Source organism: Malurus melanocephalus, unplaced genomic scaffold (assembly GCF_030028575.1).
Source record: "Malurus melanocephalus ecotype Western Australia unplaced genomic scaffold, MMel_1.1 scaffold_10, whole genome shotgun sequence".
NCBI classification, from domain to species: Eukaryota; Metazoa; Chordata; class Aves; order Passeriformes; family Maluridae; genus Malurus; species Malurus melanocephalus.
In genome coordinates this window covers 4,599,606-4,625,891 of record NW_026623242.1, presented here as the reverse complement: position 1 = coordinate 4,625,891, position 26,286 = coordinate 4,599,606, and positions in this window count along the sequence as shown.

The following is a 26,286-nucleotide window of genomic DNA, read 5'->3' as shown; positions in this document are numbered from 1 at the left end:
GAGATGTTACCATATCCTAGAATGACTTCATCCTTAGCCATTCCTCTCTATTTTAGCCACACATATTGTCTCCTAGAAAAAAAAGTACTGAGTTGACAGACCTCCTATCCTGTTGTGAAAGTTTTGCATTTTGGTTGTAAATTTTATTTCTTCTACTTGGCTTAAACAAATGAATCACAAGATCACCTAAATCTGATATGTTTGAGCACTGGCAGAMGGATGATATTCTTAACTATATGTTTCCATGACTCAACCCAGCCGTTTTTATAACGTAGGAAGGAAGGAAGAAAAGAGCAATATTTTCACATAGGAATGTTATCTCCACCTTTTGTTAAACACCACCCCTTGCTTTCTCTTTTGACTGCATCTTTTTTCCTTTCTGTTTTGTCTAATTATTTGTTTTTTTGGGGGGAGGGTGAAACTTGGGCCTTACTTCTGAGTTCAACACAATCACAACTTCCTTAAAAATATATTTTATTTTGTTTATATTTCTAAAAAATATATTTTAAGAATCTCCTTAGTCATTTAATTGGACATAAAACTAAGCTTATAATTGAAGTATCAGATATTAAACCACATCAATTTAAGGTGGAAGAAGAAGAAAAACTGACGTATTTTGATTTTGGATCTAATGCCAGGTCAGCCATTTTGATTACTCTGAACATCACCTGGTTCAAGAGTTCTTGAATGCTGTCATTTCTGTAAGTACTCTGCAGCTGTCAATATATACATCAGAGAAGACACTATAATTCAAATTTGCTGCAGGTTTAATAATGTCTGCAACTGCCATGTCTGTTGTGAAAGCAGAATCTCTTCTATACCTGGAGTAGTTGTATTTAAAATAGGTGGGAGTAGGGGTTATCATTCTCCATCAAAATTTCCTCAGCGCTTTGGAGAGTGAGTTTCAGAAGTTTGTTTTCAAACCTTCYTCTAGTTTACCTTTTGAGCTTAGAATGCTTGCAAACCCCCAGCATTCAGACAGCCTTCCCCTAACAAAATTTATTGATTTTTTTTAAATAGAGATGTCTGATTATCTTGCAGATTTACTAACTAAAAGGATAATTTGGACCCATGTCATTTGCAATAGCTCCCACTCTAAAAATATAGTAACAGTGTACAGTCAGTCTCAAAGAAAAAATGTATAAAGGTCCCCAAAGCCCATTGAAAATCACTTTTTTCAGTTAAGGAATACTGGATGTGCATGTTATGCAGATTTTCAGAAGATGTAACTTGCTGTTAATCCATAACAAGCTTCTTATAGAGCTACAAGATGTGTCATCTGAAGACCTGAAACAAATGTTAGGAATTCACAGTAGATATAAAACTGAACTTGCCATCTTCGTCCTYCCAATTATTCTGTACATCTTCTGGCCTGTAGTCCTTTACTCCCTGCTTCGACCACATTTCAGCAAGAACCAAAAGCTTGACAAAGCTTTAAGCATTTTACATATGGGCAAATATAGGGATTGAGCTAAGACAACAAAATTCTCTATACACATTAATGGAGTGGCAGAAAACATCTTTCTCCTAATTTATTCCCAGGGTCTTGGTAAATGAGACATGAAACTACAGGAGGTAATCGCCTTGCAGGTACTTCCATGGAAAAATGTGTCCTGTGCAAAATGCTAAATATATTCTTTACTGCTTTCTGGATTCACACAAAGACTTCTGACTTATTGAACATATTAAGCTGGTGAGTTAGGAGGCAGATAATTTTTTTATACTTTTGCCTTTTATATAAATGAATTCCCTTCATGATTTAGCTGGTAACCATTTTAAAATGAAAATGTCTGATTTATTGCAAACAGTGTACCAAAAAATGTAAAGAATGACTTGTTTGAGAGTTAAGATTAATTCCAGAATTTTGGAGGGGAGCCCTTTCATCAGCTGTCTTATCAAGGGCAAGATTGAAGTCTTCTGACATATTCTCATGTTTCAGAGATTCTCATTAAAATAATTTAGCAACTGAATATAAGATAGACAATTTTGGACTTTGTATATTTCAGCAAGAGCATTTTTCACTAGATTTTTTTTTTTTTCACAACACTTGGGTCTAACGTGGAAACTGTCAGACACTCCACTTGCTTTTATGCATGATAAAAATGGCTCACTGCTTTTTCTCTGTTATAATAGGCACCATTAAAATTCTTTGGCCAACACCCTACTATTTGCAATAATCACAACATCCTCCTGTATTTAGTATGTGTAGTGACACTTTAAATGATGAATGCTGAGCTCTTAATATTTTCAATTCTATTAATGCATAAAGAATATTATTTCCTCTGCATCAAGATACTGTAAGAACTACACTAATAAAATGTTGGTAAGGTAGATCAGTTTTACTTCCCACTACCGTTCCATACTTCTTGCAATCCAGATAAAACCTGTGAGAAGATATCTCCCTTCCTCRTCCAGTGATGATTGAGATCCATCTATGCCAAAGTACACCTGTGTTACCACAGCAAGCAAAGGAAGGGAAATAATTATAGGTTACAGCTGCAGCTCCTGGGATGGGGGGCATCAGTGGCCTTAGCAGAGCCATGAGTTACCACTTCATCAGATGAAAGCTGATCTCAAGTGTTTGTCCCACAGATGCTGTGTTGTTTCTCCATGGAATCTGTATAATGCATGAGAAAGAAAGCCACAACATTTCCTCTCTTTCTAATGTTTTTAAAACCTCCCTTACATGGTGGGATTTCATTAAAAATTCTGAGACTGACAAGTAGGGCTTTTTAGTGAGACTGACTGCCTAAGCATATGCCAGAAAACTGCTGTCAAATTTGCTGGGATGTGTCAGGACAGTTACAGAGACAGACTGAAGAGGACAATGGAAATGTAGTATCTGGGTCACCAACAGAATGAAAAGAGATTCTGCATCTCTTGAGAATAAATGGAATTATAATGTCCTAAATAGGAAGGTGTATCTGAGGGAAAATTTGTCAGTGAAAGGAAAGTACCCTGAAGTGATGAAGAAAACACCAAGATTGATATTGAGGAAGTATACAAAATAAAAAATAAAGCATGTAATCTCCTTTATTAAGATAAGGAAACAGTAAACTTTAAATCTAAAAGCATAGCAAAATGTGTATGACTCATATATTTGTGTATGGTTTTTGATGAACCCTAGTCTGAGATCCCAGTGTGATGATCAGAATGCATGAATGGAAGGAAATGAGAAAGAAAATAAATGTATTCAAATCCTTCAGTTTACTGAGATGCAGTCCTTATTGAGCTGAAAGGAGTAAAGACTAAGGGATTTGATGTGCTTTTAGGACACAAAACAACTACATCCTAATCTGGCAGCATAGCCCAGCCTTCATAAAAACACACAGGTGGATCGAGAGGCATTAGCAGGATTTGTATGATGAGCAAGCRTTAATGAAAGTTTTATACAGAAAATTCTTAACTTGTGAGTATGAACTGCCTGTCTTGAATGCCAAATATCATGGGCCTATATTCAGCTGGTGAAAAGTATCATACACCTCAACTTACTTGCAACTCCACTGAAACTGCACCTGACCCTCGGTGCTCTAAATGATGTTAACCATAGAACAGCTCATTTAAACAAAAGGCCCTGAGTCCACTAGGAAACAGGTGACACCCAACTCACCCTCCTCACTCAGRCTCCATTGATTACAATCCTTACATTAATTAAAAAGAAAAATAAAATCTCCTATCTGTTGTGATGATATATTTCATAGGTGGCCAAATCTTGGCATGAATGTAGTACCTTCTATCAGAGCATAATTCTTTAATCCAAATTACTGCTGCAAACACACAGAGCAGAGAAATAATATTCTGTGATCCTTGTGTGTCGTGCACTCACTTTACGATTCAATTCAGAAACCTGCACTGTGGCACAGCTGGCTTCATATGTTAAACTCTGCAACCAGCAATCACTTTACAATCAAAGAACTCATTAAACAATTTAAATAAACCCCTTCCCCCCTGTTACAGAATAGGACAGACCTGATTCTAGGTTCTTCATAGAGTCAAAACTTCTRTGCTTATTATCAGAGGCACCTGTCACCTAGGTAAGGTTGTAATGTCGTTAGCTGTGCCAGCTCCAGAGGTTTTTCAGAAGTTTCAGGTAATTTGGTGTCTCACAGAAAATACAATGGTGTTCTACAACTTGCATCTGTTTTCTCTCACCTTTTCTCAGCTATCCTTTGCAATGAACAGGAAGCTACACATCCTCCATTGTTTTCAAGAACAGAGCTCTAATAAAGCAGGCATGACATTGTATRTTAATTGGCCCCTATTTCTGACATGGCAAAGGGATTTTTTTACCCTATTATTCCCACAGCAGGAACCTTACTGCTTTGTTGGTTGGGTGCAAGTTCCCAGCCAATTTAGAGATTCTTAGCCCTTCTCCTACCTTGATGTTTTCTCCAGTGAAGCACTTATAAAAAGATAGCATATCTCTTCTCAGCCTTCAGGCTAAAGAAGACTAAGCCTTTCAGTTGCCCTGYATAAGACAGATTCATTATTCCTTTTTCATCTTATCACAGACCTTCTTGACTCTTTTTCTTCTCAAGAACATATCTATGTGATATGAGTGATTAGGAATGCATGCGGCATTTCAGCCATGATTTCTGCAATGAAACTAACTTTTCCTACCTCCCCCCCTTAGCTGCCTTGCTCTTCAATACTCCTACTTCTTCCTCAAGCAGAGCTCCTTTTCCTTGACTGGCAGCACAAAAATATGGCTGGCTCATATAAAGTGCATTGCATATGCTTACATGCCTTGCATCTCCCAGCTTGCCATCACAGACTTATGTTCCTCACCGCAGTGACAGCTGCCAGGAGGAGGCTCTGCCTCTGCAGCTGCGTGAGGCCAGGGGAGGAGGAGGAGGAGCAGGCTGTTGATACTGGGATTTGGCTGCACCTGCCACAGGGCCCTCAAAGCTACTGCTCTGCAGGCTGGTTTTTCTGTATCCAATTGATGTTTCAGGACATGAAAGGGCTCTTCTGCCAGAAGCCATTCAGTGTAAACCTCTTCCTGTGCTTTAAGTGYATCTGCTGGGGAATGAATGAATATATAATGGCAAAGCTTCATTGTTTCCCACTCCCTCAGTCCAATGGGGAGCACTCGTCTCTGCATTATCTTCCTGCTCCATGTTTGATGCGATTAACTCTGTCTCCAGCTGAGTGCCAGGTACACATGCTGAGATCAGTGAGAGAGCTTCTCAGCCTGCCCAGAGGCCACTGTTCAAGCTGTCCTACTCAGTGCCGAGTGCCAGCTCTTCTCCAAGAGCCCCTGAAAGGAACATCGTATCTGAGACCACAACCGGAGGGTGACACACCCTCTGACTAGCACAACAACAACGGTCTCCCCCACATCTTTGAACATCCGCAGGATGAAACCTGCATCTTGACCTAAATGATGAGAGAATATAAGTATCTTTTTTGGGGCCAGATCTTCCACAGGTGACTACAGAGGACCTGTGATAAGGGACTCTGGCAACAGATCTGGTCCCAGTACTGTACTTGCAGAGATTTTGATTTGGACATAACCCCAAAGGGCAGACCTGCCACTGGCTTGCAGGATTTCTGCTTTACAGTTATAACACTAAGTCAGAAATCTTAATGTGCCAATTTAACTGAGAGACCTGAATACATAATTATTTCTCGGAGATGAGAAACATATCAACTGCCAAGTAATAGAGTTCCCAGTGGAAATCTAAAATTTTAGCGCTCTATTTCCTGCACAGCATTTTTCCAATCTTTAAGAAGCAAACAAACCTGCAACCAACAGTGTGTATTTTTCATTACAAGTAACGATCTTCATCTACTGTTTTGACAGTACAGTTTTCTGTATTTAAAGTGACAATTTAGCTAGAGCACAGAACGCAGGACAGTGACTTTGACACAATTCCACTTTCACCACTGGAACCCTGAATTCAGTGCCCAGTTTAGGATGGAAGTGATTTGCTGTCTCATTTGAGTCTCCCCCAYTTATTTATCTGCAACACAGAATCTGTGGTATGTGTCACCATCATTTTTGTTTTAAGGGTGCAGTAAACAGCTTCATTGACACTAGAAAATTCTCATGAGTCACTTCCCCAACACATTTGTCATTTTGAATTCTCAAGTTCAGTAGAAACCAAATGTAAAATCAGTGTCCTTTCATGAAATTCAATGAACTATTCTGATTTATGTCGCAGAGCATAAATCTGCAAATGACGGACTTATATCTGTTATGGAGTCCAGACCTCTCAGATGTTAAGATCCAGAAATAGCAATCATTTCAAACCCAAAGCCTTTGAAGAGACTATCCTCTCCCCAATACCCAGGGCTCATTTACATAAAGTTGTGATCTTAGGTGTGGACTCTCATGCAAGACAGCATTGCATTTTTCAATTTGTACCATAATAAAAAGAAATTGGATACGTATTTAAACAGATTAGGGGGAAACACACCTAATGAAGCATAAAACTGTGTACACTTGTTCATTTTGGATATATTTTACTTGAAATTCAGACCTTGCTATATTTCCAYCTCACTGTCCTACTTGAGCAGCCTGAGTCCATTCAGAGCCATTGTCAATTTTTCAATGGCTGCAAAGGCAGTAAGACTGGAGTAGTCCCTCGAAAGAGATAAGAAACCAAATTTAAACATTCACCTCAGCTGCTCCGCAAAATCACAGACCTTTGCTAGGCTTATCTCAGAATTGAATTCCAGTTTGATTTAAGCTGATGCTAGGGCAGAAGCAGAGTATTTATCCAAGAAGCCAGTATGATGACTTTTATCCATTTTTGAGCTCCAGTTACTGGGAACTGGGATACTGAATTACTGAGTGAAATATTAATGCTATGCCTACATCTGTATCCTAGCTTGCATGACTGAAGCTTACACGAAGTTCTAGGCTATTTGGGGAATGAGTTAAACCAGTGTAATAGTTTTGCAGATTAATTAACATGGTGTGATGGAAGAAAGTTGTCCTCCTGCTGAAGTTTACTCTGATGCCCACAGTAGCTCCTGAATTGCCTGCTAATCTCCAGTCTGCAGAAAAATGCATTTTATTTGCCATTGGAATATGAAGTGGAAAACACTGTGAATGTTATAGCAGTTATACATATGCAGGTTTATATTTATAAATAAGGTTTGGAGAATTTATCATCTGAAGTTTTTTGTTTGCTGCAGTTGACAGCTGAGTTTCCTTTAATCTTTCTTTATGTAGCAAACTCTCCATCTTTATGATTATTATCCGTTGTCTTTTCTCTGAATTCCATCCAGTTTGTCTACATTTTTCAAGAAATAAGGTGTCTAAAGCTCTCAGTGCAATATTCCACCTTCATTGTCACTATATAGATAGGGTCTATTATCTTCCTGCTCCACGAGAGGCATTAATATCTCTGCTTTATGCAGCTCAAGGTTGAACATGGCTTTAACTGCCATGTTACTTTGCAAATATATCTGATAAATAAGATTAAAAAAATGTTTAGGAGGAAAAAGAAAAGAACAATAAAAAGCAGTAGGTGCTTAATCAACTGACAAGCAGTAATTACCTCTCTGACATTACAAGAAGGTTACTAGCCTTAGCTCCCACCACAAAAAAAAAAACACTCTGGTTTGAGCTGGTTTAGCCAAATTAGTTTTTCCTTGTGTTAAGGGATCTGTGTTTTAACTGCTCGGCAAATTACCTAAAAATCTTCTTAAAACTTAGAAACACTTCAAACCCTTAAGTAAATAATATAGACTAATAATTATTAAAAATCATTGGTTCCAGTGGAAAAGTGTATGCAGTGTACATGCACATTCCCAAGAACACTATACCAGATAACTCTGGATATGAGAACATTTCAATGTTCGAACAAAACTGAAGTCCCAAAGTCTTTTATCATATCCCAAAATGAAGGGTTAAAAGAACCTACTGACAAAAAAAACCCACTTTAAGATTGCTATTAATTTTTTCAAGATAAAGACTCCTTACCTGGGACTTGAGACTCCTGTTTTGGCTGCTATCCTAAATCTGTGTTCTGTAAAGAAAATCTTGCCAGTGAGCTCAATGGACCTACAGAGAACGGGAATTGTGATTCCTTTTGTGCAATTTTATGTTCGTATTGCAGCCAAATGTTACATAACTGGGTGTAGTTTTCCCAATTACTGAATTTAGATACCAGAGGCTGTTGCAAATATGCCCAGCTTTACCTACCTCACCCTCAAGGAACAACATGACCCCTAAATGCACTTACCTTGCCCAYAGGACCAAGAGCGACACAAGAGTTACATCGATTACTCTCTCTATAGAGCAGCCCATGTAAAGCCAACACTTTCTATCTCAGACCACTGGGCTCCTAGAGAACATCAGGAGATTCCAAACCTGTCCATCCACGGGTTCAGGTCTAACTTGCTGTTAAGGTCTAACTTGCCGTTTGTTGAGTCAAAACCCCACTGTCTTTCCTTCCATTTGAAGCGTGTGGCATGCGAGGCGCTGCCCGCTCACCCACGGAATGGACAAGCTGGCTTCTGGACTCACCACAGCCCCGGGCATCCGCATCCATCTGCCTGCTCTGACTGTCCCTCTCCCTGTTCTTGTGCCAAAACACTGCCCCTCAATGCATCCAAGAACGCAGGCACGCTGGGGACCCAGAGGGAGCTGCCAGGAGTCAGATTTGGGTTCCAGGGTTTGGCATGGAAAATGCTTGCGGGTATTTTCCATCTGATCACTGCTGGAATCAAAAACAAAAGCACTTCTGGAAAAAGAGACTAAGATGTGTAGCAGCAATTCTGTATCATTGGACTGCTTCATTTATTGGAGAGAATGGAGCTGCTTTGTTCTGCTGGAGTTTAAAAAGGAGTAATTTCCCTTGCTCTCCTCTATCTGCAAAGCCCATGTAGAAGAAGCAGCAACAAAAACAGGACTTCTCTCATGCTGAGCACAGGTATCCAGGGCAGGAGCACACTGATTTATATGTTGTATTTCTGCTTTCCATTACATGGACTTCATGAGAAATCATAAAATGGAAGATAGAGTAATTAAGAAAGAAGTCATAAGATCTGAGGAAGAGTTGTTGCTTCTGCTGCTTGGGATCTCTGCATACACAACAAGAACATACATTAATTAATTCACTGAGATTTCTATTCATCACATTAGTAATTCTGTAGTTAATCAGAAATAAGCATGATTAATTTTCTTCTTTAAAAAAAAAAAAAAAAAAAAAAAAGGATAAAGGAGAAAATGCGAAAGCAAAAAAACCAACTTGTGAAGTCAAGCCAGCAAAGAGTAAAAGAACAGAAATTTGTTTTCCTGTTTTGGCAATTGGCACAGTTAAAATTCAATAAAGGGAAGAAAATAAAATAACTTCCTGATAAATAAGCTAGGGAAAATTATTCCCTACTAGACCAGAAATGGGAAAACCAGATTTAGACTTTTTTGGATTGTAAGTGATGCCCTGGAATGCTCTAGGGCTAATGTGTTTCTGCTCTGCTCCTTAATCAGAGCAAAACTGCACAGTTACTTTCTTTTCTKAAAAGGCTTTTCAGTCCTGCAATGCAGACAGTGTTGCATAATTTGGTGAGTCCTGAAGTGCAATGAATTTTAGAAGTTAATTCAAATCAACTTAAATGCAAGTTTACATGGTTCTGGTTAGCACTCACCTGCTACAGAGAAGGGCAAAGGTGGAAAAAGGATTATGGAAGAGACTGTAAAACAGAAGACCTTCTGCTTGTTGTCAGGTTTTGTGTTAATAAAGTTCCTCTTGTCTTGTCCTGTCACCAATGAACTATCAAGGGATGCCACTCAGTGTCTGGGTTTGGGAAGCAGTGCAATTTATTGTCACATGTTGCAGAAGATTGACACTGGTAGGAAATCATTTTTTCAGAACAAAAGAATCAATACTTTGATTACTTCATTGCTTCAAGTATAAATTTCAAGTGTTATCTAAGAAGTTAACATGAACCAAACACGTTCATAACATCTATTAATATAACATATGAACATTCATCTTTTCATAAATTGGAAACATCCTATTTTAATTAAGAGCTTCATATATTTTATTAGAGAACATATGAAACTATTCCAAGAGACAACTGAACTTTTCAATTTGAAAATGTGATAACTGTGGGGTTTCTTTTTAGTCTATATGGGAAATTTTTCAAAATTGGAAATTTAATCTTTCCTGTTTTTTTTTTTCTTCTAATCGCTTCCCTCTCCATAGACATCAAACTAAATATTTTTCAAAGAGCTTTATAATATTTTAATGTTTTATCCACTTTTAAAAGTGCTCTTTGGCAAACACCACTGTTAAAACTATGGGGAAYCAAGTCAAATGTAGAATTTGCTTGTATAAATGATTGCATGCAAACATCAAAGCAACTCTCTCATCTCACCCCCATTATCATCATTCACTATAGTTGCATATGTAATTTAACTCTCTCAAAAGCAGCTGCACATTTTGTGCAGGAAAGAGAAAAACAGAAAAACAGTGGTAATATTTACTAAAAGATAGAAAGTAAYTGAAAGTAACTGAAAGTCCTGTGTTTTACATGAAGGTTGCATTTGACTGCACATCAGTTAAATGTAAAAACTGAATACCTTTAATTTAGTCAAGCGGTTTCTGGCCTTTCTTTTCAAGTTGGTACTTTTTCAAACCAAGTCCTRTCCTGCAACAGAGATGTAATATGATGCTATTCCAAATACAGTTGAGAAAAACAACAGAAGATGTATTTTTTTCAAAAGTATCTTCTTTTCTGGATTTTTTTTTGTCTTTTTCAGAGGACATTCCCATAATACTGCTTTATTTCTGTATGYGACAACAGCACACCTTTTCCCTGATAATATATCATTGTGATTCTTTTAACTCTAAATAGGATTTATCCACTTCCACAGCACTGCTTAGCATCTCTCCCACTAAAGTACAGCAGGTTCAGCCCCACTTCTGATCCTCACACCTCTTCCCTGAGTCATTTGTGAAGCTATGTAACATGCAGGTCCCTTAATAAATTACCCTAAGCAATTTAAAAGTAAGGGATGGGATATTTGATTGAAAACAATGTGCAAAGGTTAGCAGGGCACATGAGTAATGTATCTTGAAGGATCCTTCTGGTCATTCTGTTAATTTTTTCCACTTCTGACCAGTACTGTTTTTTGGTATAACCCTCACTGGTGTGTGGACCCATACACAATATTCAAGTACAAGGAAGTTTCATGCATTATTCCCTRTACATAACTCTAATCATTGATTCCAGGGTCCATGTACAAACCTGCCTAATAAGAAATTAGATATTTGTTTYTTCTCCAAATCCCTTCTGTCAATGGAGTGCCCTGATATGAGGAGTTTTTGCCATTTGTATTGTTTTTCTAAATAGTAAACTGTGCTGAAACCAGCCAAATACCCATGGAAGCTCAAAGGAGCACTTCAGRAATAAAGTATATTTACTATATACACCAAAACCTAGCAGTTTTCTTAAGTATTTCATCCTAATTTTAGTCTTTAAAATTAGGTTATTTAGTGCTTTATTTTATGCTGTCTCCACTACTTTCCTCTTCTTCCTTCCCACAAAATATAACGTTATCAGGATGGGAAGAGACACAAGAAGACAGRAAACAATACTTCTAATTCAGCTTTTCAGCTGTGCTGCATTGTTGGGAATATGAGAATTCTTCATACAGATTACAGATCCTGTTACAGGAAATTATAACTCACGATAATCTYATTGTTTTAGAGCAGATGGAGAAGGTGGAGAACTTTCTCATATGACACCATTATGTTCATTTCTCCAGTGTTTTAAGGTTCATTTGTTTTATGAGTACTGTATATATTCTTCCACTGTTACTGTGCAGAATTCAGGGGCAATAATGCAATGATGGGACCGGCAGACCTTTCATGGGAAATCAGAAAAAACTTGTGATTTTGCTGCACCCTGATCTTCTTAGTGGAGCTAGCATTCTGTTCTTATTGATTTCTTACCTTCATGGCTCACTGCAATAAATTTGAATCATAAATCAGGCTTTCACAAAAACAAAAACACTTTTTTTCTGTTACACTCCTATTTCTGTAGTCATATATAGCTGAGCTGTTACATATTTAGCATCACTGATCAGATATGCTAATGTGTTACACCTTATCTGCACGCTCTTTGCAAAGAGAAATTGAACACAGAGTATAGGGCAATGGAAAGAGATATACAAAGGAAAGTAGAAACAAAAAATTGGGCACTGGGGGCAGGTTCTGGCCCAATGATCATTTATCATCTCTAATGACATAAAGGAGCGCCTCTAGCTGGGGGCAAAAAATGCTGTAATTGCTAAAAACAATATAGCTTTTATTTTCTAGATGGGCTCTATAATAAAAGAGATACTTGTGTTTCTGAACATATTGCCAATATTTCTATGTCTGACTTTATCACTTGGAGGGCAGAATGGGCAGTTATGAGACTTTGGTAAGAAAATAAAGGATATGGTCACCTGACATCAGTTTGTCATTTTCTCCTTTAAACTGAATATATATCAAAAAAAGCAAGAGAAACAGCTGTCGTAATAATAAAGCCTTGACTTTTTTGGCAAAATGTAACCACTTAATATGAAGAAAAGTATATTCAAAGTGCCTCTATTAACTCAGCTCACAACTCAATATCAGGGAAGGAGCAACACCTGGTCTGCCTATAGCCTTAACAAAAGATAGCATAATTTTAATTACAGTGAATTTCTTCTTTTTTTTAAATTTATTTTAGATTTTTGTTTAAAACCCAAGATAATTGTCTGTTTCTAGCAGAAATATTAAAAYTCCAGGCATGTATTTTAAGTGTACGTATTTTCTTTTGATTATCTATTCAAATAATAAACAATTTTCCTGTTCTATTTCCTGTAAGGAGATAATTCTTAGAGTTAAATAATTTTTGTCATTGATGTTCTCAATTTTTATCTTCTAACTAAAATATTTTATTTTCCTATATCCCACAAATATGAAGGCAGGGAAAACATCGTAATTCATACATTCCTAATCAGTTGTGCTTCAGAGATTATTCAGTAACTGAACATCAGGATACAAATGGGCTGATGTGTTCACTTCCTAAAGGTATTTGGTTTATCTATGGTTACTGGGTATTTAAGTTCTAGATTTAGATAATTATTTTTTCCTTATAAAAACACCAAACAACAGAAACCCATCACACCTCAAAGCAACGCCGCTAAAATACTCAAATACTAGGAAATGTGTGCAATCAAACAAAGCATTTCTCTGATTTTTCTTTCTCTGATTCCTAATAGAAGTAACTGTTATTGGGACCCTGATCTGTTGAGTGGTCATTTGAGTTATAATGAACAAGGGTGAAATACAACCCAATTTCCATTGACTATCAAAGAACAAGCCTTCCTCTAATTTGTCGAAGCATTAAACCTATATTGTACACCTTATCAGTTGGAGACCTCATGACTTCTGTTTTACTTCTCAAAATAGAAGCATCACTGATTCCTATTCAAAAGGAATGTCATTTGGGTGAGACAAAAACCCAATACATTTCACATTAGAAAGAACGTATTTGCTTATTTTCTTTGCCTGTACTACATAAAAAAATTCAAGATCAATTATCATATGGGTCAGCTGTTTCATAAGTATAATATCAGGCATATGCAAAGTTGCCTGAGGAGTGAAACTGAAGGAATATTTGCAGTTTTCAAAACCAGATAYACAGTGAAATTTATTTAAAGACATTTAAAGTACAGATTCTAGACCCAAACATTTCATTACTGCAGTGACTTTTCCAATGACATATAGATCAGCAAAAAACCCCACCCTTCTCTTGCTAATAACCTCCTTGCAATATTCCTAAATTTACTTTGAAATGGGCTTTTGGGTAGATATTTTTCTGCWGTAAGGTTGAAAGAAAAATTGGTTATCTATGCCAAGACGATGGATTTAGCAATTGTTACACCTCCACAATCAATTCACCTGAGCAATAAATATGCCCTACATTTTTGTCTTAGAAGTATATGAATTCACATCTAGCTGAATTTACAATCCTCAGTTTGTCTCCACATAACAGTTATACTCCTGAAAATCTGTAAGAGTGCTTTTGTTATGCTACGCAGTTCAATTTATATATGTGCTCAGGAAGAACTGTACAGTACAGAAGTAAAACTTCCTACACAGGAACTGCACAAAGCTTTCACACAAGTGAAACTCACATTTGCTCTTGCTTTCTAAAATACCAGTGGTATTCTTAGGGAGGATTGGTAAAGACATCTAAGCTAAATATTGTAATTACTTCTCAACAGCAATGGTAACAATTATGAAAAGGAAATTACTCATGGGTGTCATGGGGAACATCTGTCCTTCTCCAAACTGCTCTCTAAACAGCTACAATTGTCCAGAGTGTGTTCACAGGAGTTTTTTTTCCAGCCTAAAACGTATATAGATGCATAATTCCAGATAAATTTAAAGATCTAGATCCCAAGTTCTTTCTAAACTTTAAGGCATTCTAATATTCAAAAAAATAGTGATTAATTTGGCTCAATCTTGCTCAATCAAAATAACAATAATTTAWTTAGAAAAAGTCAGTTATTTTTGTCAAGCATTACAGTTGCTTCTACTTTGTGTGATTTATAGTCTGTAGGTATCTAGTAACCAAGAATCAGCTGTGTGGGCTGTTTCATTCATGCCAGAGAAGAATTCAGGCCAGGAATACACTGCCAAAGTTTTCTTAAGGAAATTACTCATAGGGATTATAYTGGCTTTCGAGAGGCATCTTTTCACAAGAACAGTAAGCACAATAAAGGGATACTGAACTCTGAAGGCTKGGTGTTCTCCTGTAAACACTGCAAACACTGACAGGTTTAGCTAGCCACAAATCCAAACATTTCTCACATTTAAGAAAATATAATTATCCTCATGACACAAGTTAATGTCTGCTAGGCAATAATCTTTTTTTTTTAGTGAAAAGCACTGTTCCTATCAAAAWCAACTATAACTTTTTTGAAGTTAAAAGGAAAACAGGAACCCAGTAAAACAGAAATCCTCTTATCAATCCTCTCCCTTTCCCTGCTTTTGCAAGGAATAAAAGTGAGAACAAGACACTGCAGTTCTACCAGTTTTTCTCTACCAAACATGCATATTATTCAGATTATAACAGGGTTTTTTTTCTAGCCAGAATTGTTCATGTAGAGAGAAAAATTGTGTTAGTTATTCCAGGATGATTAAAAACATAAATTATTTCTGATGTAAGCATTTCAAGCTAAAGAAAAAACCGGTCTATAATTTACAAAACTGAAATGATTTTGCCCTATAATATTTTCAGCACAAATACCATGTAACTTGTACACTTGAGTGAATGGTACTGGTCTGGGTGTCCAAGATTAGGCTTGGGTTTGTGCTCTGGCTCTGACTATGACTACGACATAGAATGCAACCTTCTCAGCCTGTTTTTTGTTTTTTTGTAAAAGCAGTGAGGACAGGAAAGGAACCCCCACATGGAAAAGGACAGAAACAGTATACAGGACTCATGTACACTTGTTTCTGACCCCAGCCTCTCAATCACTTCATGCTGTGCTCTTCAAAGTGAACCCATTACCTGAGAGAGTTACATATGCAACAGCACAGCCCCAGTGTACATTATACARGTAATTACTATCAATCAGCTACTTAAGGCACTGAAAATATAAAATACAGTAGTGGTATGAAGAAAGAATACCTAAATGCAACACAAAATGTCTTTATCCCTACAGAATACTTTAGGCAGACTAGGTAGCAGTGCACTAGCTTGTCAAACTTTCCAAAAAGTTTTGGGTTTTTTTTTTTATAGAATGCAAAACAAAGACAGTTTGTGTTAGAATCAAATGAAAGCAAGGCAACAGAAATCAATAAGCTCATGAGAGTTAAGGAGAATAAATATTTGTATGTATGTGGGAAAGTAAAGTTGCTTCAATAAAAATTGTTTAAATTGTTTTTAAGGCAAAAGCAATAAAAAAATTAATATGTCTTTCAGTTAAAATAATTCCTTAGCAMATTCTTTTTCAGCTAAATAGCAATWACAACATAAGAAGTAGAATTTTATTCCCCTGAAGCAGTATTTTAGTGCAGTTGCCTCCAGAGTCAGACACAGGGCCTGATCTTGCCCCCACTGCTCTGAAACTGCTCTCACTGCTGTTGTTATAACCATCACTATTATCTCAACCTTCCTGAGATGTTTGGTTGGATGGGGTTGTTTTGTGGTGCATTTGTGTCTGTGTGCAAAACTTTTAGACAAGGGGACTCAAAGGTCTACAGTTAAAATCACTGAGAAGTTTTCAAGTAGAAGAGGCAAAATATTAGATGAATATTTAAAAAAAAGATAAAGACTAACTCTATCATAAAATATTCCCAGAAAAATCTGCCTTTTCGATAATAACTGGGATCAAATGTTCATAGTTTCACCTCAAGTGAAAATGAAAGGAGCCAGATGTGGCAGTTTTTATTGGAAAAGAAGAACTAGCCCTTAGATTTATTAACCCCACATTAACCCCATTTCATAGTTTTATGAATATATTTAAAATATGCCCAACTAGAGCTGCAAATGTCCATCAAATTCCAGCCATAGATGAGTTCATTTTTCTTTGAMTGGGACTACACACAGTATTCCCTTACCATACTGAATGGATGTCTTGGACAGATGATACATTCTTTAGATTTTGTTACTAAACAGACTTTGTCAAGGCCCCAGAAATCTGGTGTACTGAGCTCAGAGCTTGACCTTTCTGAGAGACTGGAAGTGCCAAGGGGACAGGGCTAGCAATAGGAAATGTTTTATTATACTTGAAGTCTTTTGTAATGCCATATTGTGAAAACTGTCCTGGGCACTCAGAATCACACATGAACATGATGAGGAACAACCAGATCCTTCGTGCTTCTGAACACCATGTTGCCTTACCACAATAAATAACAGAAGCAGAGTAGTGAACTAAATCATCACAATCAGAAAGGACTTCCCATTATTGTCATTTTTCTCCTTGATTTTCCTCTTTTAAGCAGAAAGGCTATGATTCATTTGAAATAGCTTATCTCTAAGATGAAGAGATATTGCGCTTTACAGAAATTTGTAAAACCTAATTAATTTTTGTACCCAGAACTTTTTTTTTTTTTCACAGAATGGAAACCGATAGTTGACCTTCAAGTCAGCCCATTCAAATCAAGAGTCCCCTGCTGGATTTCTAATGAATAGGAGACAGAAATACTTTTATACCCTACAGTCTGAGGCTGGAACCATAAAAACAGGTRCAAATAAATTGCTGCCAAAGCTCTTCATATTCTGCAAAACTTTTTAAATATATTTTCATTTTCAGTACTCCTTAAGGCAGATTTAATAAAGCTACTGGCTTGATACACTGGGTTTGACTGCCTCTCTACTGAGATCAACTTTGAAGAGTGATACTTATTTAGGATTTGAGTTTCTACAACTGAAGGTGAGACACAAATGTCCAAGTCATCCTTGAGTCTGGCATCTACCCCATAGTTATTGTAGAGAGGAGATTTCTCAGAAGGAAAAGAAATCATTAACATTTTTCATGTCTGACTACTTAGCTGCTATATCAATACACAAAGTACAATTTGCTTAGAAATCTTCTCTAGATATTGCTCTGCCCTGTTCTAGACTACTGAAAGTTCCTTGAAAGAGAAGTAAAAGGTTACAAGACACTAATAGAGTGGGATTCTAAGCTTGTATTTTGCTAACTCCTAAAAGGCATTTTTACAGAACAGACTGCTCTGAAATCTTTATCAACATGCAAAGAGTTTAGCATAAGACTTATCTTGCATTTTGTTTCTTGAAATGTAACAACTTAAGCTCAATTTAGYTACGATTAATTCAACATCATCACTCTAATAATCCTGGAAGGATATAACACTAAGGTACTACTGGTGGAAGACTTGCAATGTGTAATCACTTCCTTTTAGGTCCTATCTTTCTGTGCTGAACTAAAACTATTTACCTGAAGACATTGTTCTTACTGACTGAAGTACGAGAATTAGAAAACACTTCCTAAAAATCCCTTGCATTTTCAAAAAGACATCGCAAGGTTTTTTTTCACACAATGCAAAATTTGTATTTAAGAAAGRTTGGTGTTTGCATTTTTCAAATAAAAGATGACAGATACAATAAAAATTAGTTTTGTTTGTGTTTGGTTGGTTGGTTGGTTGGTTTGGTTTGGTTTTAATTATACATTGTGTTACTTGTTGATTAGCCAATAACAGTTTAGAGGCTTGAGGAAAAATTATCCCTCAATAAAAGCAACTGAAGAAAACTTGTAACATAAACTTTTTAATTTTGGCACAGGAAAAACCTGYGAAAATATCAATAAGTATTGCGGGAGGGTTTTGCTTCATTATAAAATTGATCCTGCCAATACAAAGAAATCATTTTTTTAATCATTGTTGCTGTTCTGGTAGGTACATTAAAATTAAACTTTTACTCCCCATGTCCATTGTAGCAAAATAGAATCTTTCAAGGAGACAGACACAGAATTTTATTATCACTCACAGCAAATACTAGAAGACACAAAATATGCAATATGCTGCGTAATTGTCCCTTAGYGGGAACACACAGCTAACTGTATAAACGAAAATATTAACTTCATACTAAATGACCATCTATATTGCATTAAAAAATTGTCAGTTTCCATATCTGAAAACAGGCAATGAAGAAATCRCATCTATTGAATTTAAAAGGAGACTGCAATGTTTTGCTAAATGTGATGCCAACCAATAGCATGCCATAGGCAAAAAGCTCTGTATAGCTTTGTTTCCATCTGGGAGTAATGGCACAGCACAAACCCCTAATGTACATGACTGAATTACCKCTTTCCAGGCAGCCTATTATATCTGTCTCCTCATCTGGGGTCCTGTCTTACAGTGGAGACAAGATGTGACTATTTTAAATATGGTTCATAATCATAAAGACTTGAATTTACATCTCTTCTACCCTACAAAACAAAAGGGTTTTGGTCATTTTCTCCAAAAAGTTTAGAAGTGTTTTGTTGGGATATTTTGTCTGTTTGTTTGAGGGTATTTAACTCTGAAATCTGTTCCAGGCACATAACTGTAGAAATCACAAGTCAGTATTCTATTTTGCATTGCAGAGGTATCCAAAGTTGCTTCATCACCATCAGGAATGAAATGCAATATAGACACAAGTATTACAGCACATACTCTAAATTCTGGTCTGTGTATGAATATMTATGTTTGAAAATAAATAACCAGATGCAGAACACCAACAGAAACCACTGGTTTCCTTTTTCAGCGTATATGTGTCCCAAGGACACAACATTGTCTTAACTGTACTCTGATGACAGTAGGTGATCATTCAAAGGGTCAAAACTATTAGGATATTTTTTTTTATCCCAATCATAATACAGACTTCCACACTAATTTAATCTGRATGTTTACTGTTATTCTTCTCTAATTTGCTAAATTGCTTGCTAACTTGGATAATCTCTTGCCTTCAGAAATCTTTTTTGACAGATATAATTTCAACAATGTACTTTATCTTATTGCTGGAGGACATTCAAGGTTTCTTTTTTCAAGTCACAGAGATAGGATGTTTTTCAAATTGTAATCATAACATTTGATATGTTATAGCATAAAATCAATAAAGTAATATAAAATAAGATAAATGAGTTATCTGTTGGGGGAATCTTTTGGTTAAACGTATGACAAGCTTTGTGCAAAAAGTGACTAGCTGATGAAAACCTCTCTTGAGCACGAGCAAATTGGATTATCAATTAGCTATGTGTCTGCAAAAATCTCCCTTTCTCAAGCCTCCTTCAGTTATACCCTCATTTGTCAAGCGCCAGTGAAAAATGTTTGTGATACACAGCAAAGCCTTGTTTGCAGACTGCCATTTTCTTCTTAAAAACAAAAGCTTGGTAAGCTTCACTAAACCTGTCTAGTAAAATCCCTTACAGCAAAAACAAAGCATGAAAAATTTCTTAAAATTAATTATTTCAGTGATTTCAAATAATATTAAAGCCAAGCTGAAAAATTGTCAGCCACTCTGAGGTCCCAGGGCAAATCCTCATGCTTAGGCAGAACATATTCATAGACCTGAGGCCTGCAGGTCTGGGGTTGTCAAGGATCTGGGTTTCAACTTCTATTAATGCCCAGAAGCAACTAATCCTCTAGTCACCTTGCAATGGACTGAGACTGTTTCTTCTTTTTTTTTCCCGAGTCTTTCTGTATGTGTGTTAAAAAAAACCTGGTGTGTCTCAACAGCAAGAAATATAGTAGCTTTTGTATGGGCAAAATTTAATTTTGTGTGTCGGACTTAATGGAAAAGCTTTGACTTAACGATTCTCCAGAATCTGGGCATTACCATACTCCCTGGGAATTCAGATTGATTTGTTTTTTCCTTGCTGATATTTTTAAGGTATAAAAGCACTGAAAAACATAGTGTTGCAATACATAATGCTAATCTGCTTTCTTTAAATTTTCTACTGCCAGCAAATGTTTCATCAAAATAAGACCACATCCATATGCTCCGTGGGAAAGAAGAAGGAGAATTAGAAAATGATTAATATTGTTATTAACCAAATCCTTTGACTCCCTCACAGTCAAGGAACAATTTTAATTCCCTATATATTTATGGACATGAAATTTCTTTGCTCTTTCCCAACTTGCTTTTCACAGTGAATTTAATGGCACACCAAGGCCTGTAAAGCAAATGCAGCCTACTGGAGAAATGGCCATAAAGCTGTTATAACTTCATCACACTTCAGTGGCATGCTATTTTTAATTTTAAACTTCATGACTCCTTGTGCCTCCTGTACCTCCAAGACTAGAGTTACCTCTTTGTCTCATATACAATTGGAATAACAGCTGATCTTAACTCTGCATATGCTATTTTATTTTAAACACAGTTTAGTATCTATAAAACACATCAGGTTTAAGAATACTAGAAATAGGAGCATTTTGATTGTTCTGAAACACAGAGAGTGATAACAAAGTCTTACTTTACTGGGTCACAGAATCAAAAAATCATAGAATATCCTGGGTTGTAAGATACTCACAAGAATCCTACTCCTGACCCTGCATAGGAAGACCCCCCCAAGAGTCACTCCATTTGCCCAAGAACATTGTCCAAATGCTTCTTGAACTCTGTCAGGGTTGGTTCTGTGAGTGTTTATCTAGGGAGGCCGTTCCAGTGCCCAAACCCCCTCTGGGCAAAGAACCTTTTCCTAATATCTAAGGTAAATTACCCCTCACACAGCTTCATGACATTCCCTGAGTCCTGTCACCAGCCACCAGGGCGAAATCAGTGCCTGCCCCTCCTCTTCCCCTCATGAGGAAGTTGCAGACTGCAGTGAGGTCTCCTCTCAGTCTCCTCTTCTCCAGACTGAATAGATCAAGTGACCACAGCCACTCCTCATATGGCTTCCCCTCCAGACCCTTCCCCTCCTTTGGACACACTCTTATATTTTTTTCACTTATATTTTGGCACCCAAAACTTCACAGAGTTCTTGAGGTGAAGCCACACCAGTTCAGAGTAGAGCAGGACAATTACCTCCTTTGATCAGATTTCTTCTTTCTTTCTTCTCTTTCTTCTGATCTCCAGCCCTGCTAAACTGGTCTCGTTTTGGCCAGTGCTCTGTTGGTCACACTTCTCTTAATGCTTTACTAAAACCTCTGTATACATGGTAATCAGCACACCAGCAAGGCTAAAGTTACCAAAGGCACAAAAATAATTCTGAGCTTGGTAGGGCTTACTCAGAAAAAAAACAAATTAAAAACATGAAACCCTGTGAATGATCTAATTATGGATAATTTTCTTCAAGATTTGATAAACAATCTGAAATGCAATTTTTTAGCTATACCCAGAGATACAACTATCTATAGATACATAAATAATTCTCTGCATCTCAAAAATAGGTAAATCTGAATTGAATTAGATGTGAATTTTCTGAMAAGATTGTCACTAGCATAGCCTCACTGCTTCATTGCACAATTYGGAGAGGGACATTAAGAAAACCCCAACATAACAGTAACAATACAAACCATGCAGACCATTTTCCACAAGCAATTATAACATGAATGACATTTCAAGTTTGGTTTAAACCACATTTGGTCGCGAGTATATCTGAAAGTGATTTCAACCAATATTATTATCAGTCACTGTGCAGTGACAAGACCAATGTGTCAGCACCATGGATGGGAGAGCAGGACATTTTTTCCCCCCAAAAGGCATACATCAGTGTCTCCAAGAGAGGAGAAAAGAGAGAGTGAAATACTTCTTAGACTGGTTTTATTTGATCTGTTTCAGACTTTGATATACAGAAGGAATGAGTCAGTGTTTGGCTTCATGGAACTATCACAAGGAAAACCTGTCACTCTTATCTCAGATAATGTTCAAATTGCAGCCAGACAGAAATGGAATGGAAAATCAACACACGAAAAAGAATGKTTTGGAAGTGAAGATATGAGGGGGAAAACTGCTAAAAATGCAGACCTTAATTATGCCTGGCTTCTCTCTGCATCAGCTTATTGTCCATTAAAGTCAAATCTGGGTAGAATTCACTGCTCAGGTTAGAAAAAATTCAGTGAAAGAATGAAACATCTTGAGAATAGGGGACCCTGGTTTGAAACATATTTACAGATAAATTTCCAGATGATGCGACTGGAATAAATTGACAAGTTTTTATTTTCTCCAAACGTATTCCTTGCTTTCTGTGGAAAGTCTGACTTTATGTAAAACAATTATGTGTAAATTGCTGCTATGCAACTATTAAATGAATAGTTATGCAACCAGAAGTTACAAAATTCTGAGAATGAGTCTACATTTCTGTGATTAAAAAGCTGTTTTCTTCTCTTAACTATCCAAAAGAGCCCTCCTATGTTCAGATATAGCAAGAGTAAGAATGAGAGTGTTTTGAGRGCTGTGAATGTCCAGATCAGAATGCAAATGTAATATAATTTATTTGCCCATTGTATAAAAAGTGAATTAGAAACAATATGAAAATTTTATTAGCTGTGTCAGATGTTTTTGCACTGTCTTGCCTTGGCATTAATGTATTAACATTTGCTGGAGTGACCAAAATAGGAGATGCTTTCTATATGARAGATGGGGTTGTTCAGCCAGGAGAAATCTCCTTGTAACAGCATTCCCTGTATGCCAGGGTCTGCAGGAAGCCTGCAAGAGAGAAGGAAAGGAAATTTTTACAAGGCCTGTAGAGACAAGGCAAAGGGAAAAGGCTGCAAATGAAAAAACAGTCTGTTCAGATTAGATCTTGAGAAGTTTTTTACTGTGAGTGTTGTGAGGCACAGGAACAGGCTGAATGCCCCATCCCTGGAAGATTCCAGGCCAGCTTTGGKTAAGGCTTTGAGCGACCCAGTCTAGTGGAAAGTGTCCCTGGCCATGGCAGGGGGTTGTAACTGGAGGGTTTTAATGTCCTTTCCAACTCAGACCTTCCTACATTCTCTGGTTCTGGTCTGTGGGATTACAAACTGCTGACAGGAGTCCACTGCACTTTGTACTTGCGTGCACAGGGACCTGACCAGAACAGCATGGGTCATTCTGACATCTCACACTGTGAACAAAAGAGAATGGCCACCTTTCCTTCTTCTCTGTGAGGGGAATGGGAACATTTTACAAAATCTTCTGGCAGCAAGAAAATCTGCAAGGCATTATGTCCCTCTGTTCTGTCTCCCAAATGCTGGCAAGCAGTTATGAAAACAGATACCTCTCCGTATTGTGAAACACCTCACAGGGGAGAAGGTTGGTTGAAGGCAGTGATCACAGTTACAATTTTGTTTTAGTCTGTCAGCTGCCTGARGCTTTCTGTCAAAAAACAAAACAAAGACTAGCCCAGAATCCAGTTGCTTTCCCAAAGTAAACAATTTCCTAATGATCTAGCTACTTTCTTAACACTTTCCATCACAGCCTAACTTCCAGTGTTCATTATGATTATGTCAGCGTACATAGCRCATAATAAGTAGGCTTAATTTTTTTCCATATTAACAAATTTGCATATAGGAAAACTCCGTTAGAGACTTCTGTAGTGTTTTTTGGAGGTATGAATAATTTTTCAGCAGTGAAAAAATTGCTTCTGGGTTTCAAATTCACACAGTGTCATCCATTCTTCAAACTATGTTTCCACAGCAATGCAAAATGTAAATTTTTTATACATGAAAAGCARTCTATCAGAAATGCATATCAGGAACGTAGCTTCCCAGGGAAATTTCATATTTCCACTCCAAAGATTAGTAGTCTCCACTACATTTTTAATGATCTTTGAATGAAATTTATTTTGAGCTTGCATATTCGCCACTTTCCTGGGCTACAGTAATTATGTTTGGTAGCCCTCAAATATCATTGATTTAATTCCTAACTATTTTCTATAAAAAAGATACTGAAAAGAAACTAAGAATTTAAGGAAGCAAAGAGATAAAAGATTTTGGAATAGATGGGGTTTTGCTATTCTTTTGAAAGCAGTTAATAAAAATACATAGCCTCCGTATTATTAGCACTCTGGTATTATCTGAGCAGAGTATTTATGATGATGTATTCCCTCAGGTATTAATTGCATGACTGTTTGTTTTCTAAAAAGTATTTAAATGTAAATTAGAAATATTAGCTTGCTCCATTTCAATTTTTTACTGGTAAAACACAACCAACACACTGAATATAATTATGATGTTAATCACTGYTCCTCTTCTTTTCTTCCATGATACAGTCTTGTTTTTTATTTCTGGGGATTATTTTTTATGGCACCGCTCCTTTTGTATATCAATGATATGGAGTTATCTATTTCACATAATATGAATTCTAGTTATATCTGTCACTTTTTGTCCTAAGACACGGCTAAGAATTCATAAATATGTTAAAGAAAAAGAAATAGAAGKATTGATCTCCTTTTCCCAGAAGGTTTGTCAGGTCTACATTAAATCAGAAAAGAGTTAAAGGAGTGCTATCTCTCACTAGCATTTGATTTTCTACAAAGCACTTTCAAAAACAAAACAAGCAAAAGTTCTCTTAGCTGTGGGCAGACCATTTTGTATTTAGCAAGCAGGAAGCACACTGTCATTTGTTTCTGTCATATTATTCCACTGGGTGACAAGAACAAATGCCGATGAAGCACTGAAGAAAATGCGCTTAAGACGTGTACCTCAGCTTGCATCAAGGGGCACTGGATTGTTTTTGTGAGCTGCAATAAAGTGGTGCCTGTGTACAACATAAACAAAAAAGAACTGCCAAAGTGATCTGCAAAATTGGAAAAAGGCAACATTTGGCAGATCCTGTATTTCCAGGGAGCAGAATAGTTGTTAATATTTCCTTCCTTCTGACTGAGCAAGGCATTGAATCAACCAATGGATTCTTGAGGAAAAACTGTGAGGATAATGGAAATAACCAACATAAAATCAATGAATTAACTCAAATGGTTAAAAAAATTATATATTTATATTTTTATGTTTACAGACTAATCCTAAATCCCCAGGATCAATGGTACTGTTGCATACTGGGCCTTTATCCTCATTACAGGAATCAATCCCCAGTCAGTTGACTAAGCTACCTACCATTTCCTTTTTTTATACAGGTTTCTCCTGGTACACTTAGATAGCCTTAACTCTCTTCTGGTTTCTTACTCATTCACTGCATAAAGGTAGCAAATACAATTTTTAGAAAGTTAAATTTACAGTCTGCAATTGTAACATTGATTTTTGTGACCACCCTCAAAGGACTGAAATGAAGCTTTTATTCTGCCACATATAGACCTGACATGCATTCTTTTGCAAAATGGAATTAATGAGATCAATTAAAATATGAGTAAATATTGCAAACAGAAATTTGTTTACATTCTGAGCAGGAAAGCCTATGGGAATAGAGGAACACTGCAATGGGTCTCTTGGGAAGTAAACTCTAACATTTAAAACRTGTCATTTCCCACATGATTACACAAGCCATACTCCAAGAATACGCATATACCCTGCCACCCTGTCTCAGATCTAGAACTTGTGCTACACACAAACAAAAATCCCTCCCCAAAATTGCTCTGCCTAAGCAGCACTGTTAGTATTGCTGATCTTACTGAATACACCTCCCTGAACAGAACACAGTTCAAAGTTTCTCAGATGTTGTGGACAGTAAAGCTGTGCTTCTGTYGAGTCACTTCATAACCCATGAAGAAAATCACACACCCCCAAAGACTGGTCATGATTGCACAGGTAGCACAGGTGGGGTTTCCCTAGGGGCAAGGGGAGTATGGGAATCATTACGTATTACATTGCTGCTTTGTACAGGGACAGAAAAGTGTGCAGAGCCTGGTTCAAACCACTAAAATCTATAAAATATCTTTCTGTTTTCCCTTAATGGAAGATGGAGAGT